This window comes from Nicotiana tabacum, chromosome 15, assembly GCF_000715075.1.
Source record: "Nicotiana tabacum cultivar K326 chromosome 15, ASM71507v2, whole genome shotgun sequence".
Classification (NCBI taxonomy): Eukaryota; Viridiplantae; Streptophyta; class Magnoliopsida; order Solanales; family Solanaceae; genus Nicotiana; species Nicotiana tabacum.
Genome location: NC_134094.1, coordinates 80,752,008 through 80,756,982, shown reverse-complemented (window position 1 = coordinate 80,756,982; position 4,975 = coordinate 80,752,008). Strand labels below are relative to the sequence as shown.

The window sequence follows — 4,975 nt, the reverse complement described above, 5'->3', positions numbered from 1 at the left end:
ATGCAAACATGAACCTGCCTTGTGTGTGCCCTGCCAATATGTCATATGATCTTGTCTACATGTCTTAGTGAGAATTATTGTTAATTACAATCCAAAGAACTAAGTGTGTGGACTTCTTACTCTATTTAATTAATTTAACATGTAATTTGTTGTTTGTGTGGTTAAGTTTGACATCTAATTAAGGTGTAAGTTATTCGTTTGGGCCTGGTGTTTGGTCATATATGTTGTTGGACTTGGGCGTTGGATTCGGGCTTACTCTACTAATCCTATGAAATTGGGATTTGGGTCTATAGGTCGTATGAAAGTAAAGTTGTTAAAGTCCCAAAAACAACACTGGGTTATTTGTATTGGGCCTATCACTGTTCCATTGGGCCAATAGTTGTCTCATTATGTAAATATTCATATTTGAGCTTGTATTATTCCATATGGGCATGTAATAATTTATGATAACGAATAGTGGGGAAATTAGTAAAAGGGGGGCTGGGGTATTCTGATTCTCGCATGAACGGGTAGAAAGCTTACCTATAGGATTTAATTGCCTTGTTTGTTATTCGTTTGACGTGCTCCTATTCTACACACTCATAGAAATCACGCCGATAGAAATCACACACACTTCACTTAACTCGACTAATACTTGTACACTATTCAAAGCATGTAAGTTTAAGTATTTGCTATACCTGTTTCCATGTCTACTACTGTGCGCTCTTAGACAGTATGCCTATAGGAATCAAATGTCTTGCTTAATTATTAGACAACATACCTATAGGATATAATAACATATGCTTTGCTAATCTAGATACCATGTCTATAGGGCTTCAACTAATTAATCAATGAGTCACTTCTATTGCTTTTATTATACTACTCATCCAGATATCATGACTGTAGGATCTTAATCAATTAATCGACTACTTTTGTTGCTTCATTGTACTGCCACACTTAGATGACATGCCTATAGGGATAAAGTATTATAAAATCAAATTCGATCATCAACTATTAGAATCTTGCCTATAGGATACTGTCACCTACCTAAGAATCATGTTTATGAAATCAGCACTGTTAATTCTGAGTTTTCAAACAGTTGCACCACCTCATTGTGAAAATAATTAGAGATCATGGCTATAGGACATGCAATACCTTTAATCTACCAATACGCTAGTCTAAAGCTGCAGTACTGGATGTATGATACTAGAAATCAGAATCACATAGAGACCATATTTATAGGACTTAATGACTTTTATGTGTTCTAATTTGAAACTGTTTGCCACCTAATGTATGAATCTGCCTGCGTTCAATTTGCTGCTTCTGTGTGGAGGCCAACTTGAGTCATTTATTAACTTTATATGAAGTCCTATATGTTTTGAATGCGCGCCTAGTTTTATCATTTTGAGCATCCTAAGTAGAGTCTAGAATGACCCAATAATAGGTCCAAAGCCTCACGGACCATAGGCATGGGACAGGTAGCTCACGCATAGGAGACAATCTAGAATTGAATTAAAGTTCTTTAAGTAAACAACATTAACATAGTAATCGGGTAGCAGGAGACGATAGTCTGTACACGCTGAATAATATGAGTAACCCTTACCCTAAGATAATTGCGAAGTATTATATATGTTGCACAGGGTGATCCTTTAGGCTAAAAAACTTAGGACCCCACCCCCCTTTATATTTTATTATTTTCACTTAGTCGTTGAATAATTAAGTTGTACCTTGTAACCTCTAAAGACTTGTACTGACTATCTATACGGTTTAATTGTCGTTCGATTTTCTTTACATTTATTCATAATAGAACCTTTAAATTCCTTGTCTTCCCTGGCTTATATGATCACTTAGGATAATTATAATCCGATAATCCCACATAGTATAAATTTCGGCCGGGACCCACAGTTATGGACCTCGAAGAGTGTCTAACACCTTCTCTTTGAAATAATTTGAGCCCTTACCCGATCTTTGGTGACGTAGACTAATCAAACAGAGTTATTTGCAAATAGGTGCCCTAACGCACCTTTAAAAATTATTAGGTAGCGACTCTTCTCTTTTAATACCCATTTAAAAGAGTTGTCACATGTCGAAACCCGCTTTCGAGAGAAAATGGGGCGTGACGCCCATCATCTCCAATAGAAACATCTTTGGCATCACCCTGTTGAATCGTGTCCTTAAGGACAAGCAAATAGGGGTCGTCATACTGACACTCTCTGATGCGATCATATAAGGAAGACCGAGAAACCACGCAAGCTAGAACCCGACTGGGCTCCAAAACATCTAACCTCGTGAACTGATTGGCCAAGGCCTAAACATATGATGCAAGCGGTCTCTCACCAACAAGAATAAATTAAGGCTACCCATACTCACCGACTTCCTACTCAAGGCATCGCGACAAGGTGGCGAGAGTCACCCCACATGATGCAATTGAGATATGCGATATAGATAGTGATAACACGTATCTAGTCAATGGACAAAGAATGAAGCATTATTGGGGAGAGAACTTTGACCACAAAAAGAATAAGGTCTACCTCACTGATAACTAGGCGAGAATTCTGTATCGTTCCACAACATTAAATCAAGCGCTTCATGGGAGGTAACTCATGGTTGTTGTAATTGTACATCGTATCGTGACATTAAATCACACGCTAGTTGGGAGGCAACCCAATTTTCTTATTTTTTTGATAGTTTTAGTGTTTTGATTTTACTTTATTTTATTTTATTCTTGTTAATTGACGTACCTCGTGAATTGTGCACGTGAACAATGAGGTGGGAGAAACAGGCTCAGGTCAAAGGATGGTATGTCATAATGTGGTGAGAGAAATAGGTTCGGGCCATAAGTCAGAAATGACTTCCACATGGCACGCCACAAGTACTCGCATCATGAGAGGCCTCAGCGTCCTTAGGGAAGCCTTAATTTTCGGAGGCAGTGAATGGAGGGCATTGCGAGTCCATATTGCGACAACTGGAACTGCTTATTTGAGAGTCCTCACATTTCAAAACCCTTCAAACCCTCCCTTTTCACTCATGTCTCTCTCTCACACTTGTCCGTCTAACACCATTGCTACCACCCTTCTCATTTACCGACAAATAGGTAAACCCCCTCCTCTCTCTCTCTCTCTATCTCTCTATCCTCTTATTTGTGATGTTCATCCCATTATCCCCATAGGTTAATTTTTAGTTTTTGGTTTTCTCTTTGAATTTAATAGATAATAGGGTGAATTTTCTGGAATTTGGGGGATACTAAATTCCTGATTGTTTGGCTGTTGATTAAAGTGAAGTGGAGAACTACATTCCCACCACCTCATTCAATTTGGGATGGTATTCAAGGCTCAAAAGATATGAAACAAGTAAGGAAAAACTGATGCACACAAAGTGTTTGACAAATTGCTCGAAAGAAGCTTTCAATAGGTTTTGTGAACACTCTATATAAGGGAAATGTAAGTTATCCTTTAAGTGTGGGATGTTCGTGTGGGTGATTTTATACTTAATTTGCATTCAGTTAGATTGAATTCCACCACACAACGACTTAGGCACAATTCTCGCATCGCCTTCACCCACTATGATATGGCTGCTCGCGTCTCATTTAACACAATTATTCCACAGGCTAAGTGTGGGGTGTAACGCATGATATTATGACACATTGACGATACATCTACTAATATTGATACTTTGCTTATGCATGTGTGATGGTGATTACAAAGACCAACGCACAATCATGGGGGTGGAGATGGTAAGCCTCCACCCAAGAAGACACTGACTGATAAAAATGCACCTAGGGAGAAGGGTAAAGAAGTGATAACCAAAACGCTGCATGAATCAGAGGCTAATGGGACGCCTGAGGTGGGCATTGAAGCCACCTAGTAGAGCACTGAGTTGCACGTAACAACACAAACTAGGGCATGACCACCTTGATTTACTACCACATGAGATCGTATTTCAAATTCGTGAAGGAGCATCAAGAACCCCTCCAGAAAATAAGTGGAAAACAAATGAGGTGTAAGGACATGGAGGATAACTTTGCATATAAAGATGCATGGAAGTTGTGGGATAGTATTCTGCAGAAATAAGTCAATCCATTGGTTCTTGAGAAACCACTAAATTTGAATGCTACAAATAGAGTGTGCCCGGGAATTGCTGCGGAGATTGAGGAGAGATGATGGGTACACTTCGCTCAAGGAACAAAACAAAAGGCTAACCTGACTCTCATAAGGGAGTTTTATTCAAGGCTGCATCCAAACCAGGGTGACATTGTTTGGATGCAAGGGGTAGACGTGGATGTTTTAGCCCAAACGATCAATAAATATTACTGGGACAATTAGCAAGCGGTGTCCGATTATTGGAGAAAGGAGAAACGTCTTCTCCTGGACCATATGTTGCACCCTATTTTGCACAGGTCAAAACAAGATTCAACTAGTGGTTCTTCTGATGTTGCTAAAAAAGAGCCGCCACCTAATATTTTGAGGTAAATTAGGGTACTTATGTTTTATTAGATTATTATCCTATTGGTCTTCTAACCGGTGAGATTTGGGTAATGGTTCTTGTTCTTTTAAGGGGAAGATGTTAGGCACCCCCTAAAATCTACTTGAGGTAGCTCCTTAGAACTTAGGTTAGGTTCAGGGAAGTAAAGATCTATATTCTGCTAAGTTTAGTGCTTTAAAGTTTGTAACCTATCCTAAGTCTTGTTTAAAGTCCACGATTTTTTGAAAGAAAGTAGTGTATATACATACTTTGAAAAGGAGTCACATGTGTTTACAAGGTCTATAACTTATTAAACAATCTTTTTAGAAAACGTTTTTGCCTAAAGAGTTGAGGAAAATCTTTGTGAAATATTTTATGTTTGGAAAGGATTTTGAATATTTTATCTCTTTTGAAAATATGACTATCCGTATGACGTAATTAGATAAAGGCCATTCAGAAATATGTGTATATCCTAAATTGGGATAGATATACCTTTCTTAAGAATTTATTTGGAGTTGAATTTTGAAAATTCGTT

The 4,975-nt window shown here is 38.3% G+C and overlaps 1 long non-coding RNA gene across 1 annotated transcript; it reads left to right on the top strand.

The window, feature by feature from the left end:
• The first annotated feature begins 2,799 nt into the window (after window positions 1–2,799).
• LOC107793384 (uncharacterized) lies at window positions 2,800–4,720 on the top strand. The gene is made up of 2 exons (XR_001649709.2): window positions 2,800–3,073; window positions 3,189–4,720. It is a non-coding gene; the product is annotated as an uncharacterized LOC107793384 (long non-coding RNA).
• The last annotated feature ends 255 nt before the right edge of the window (window positions 4,721–4,975 follow it).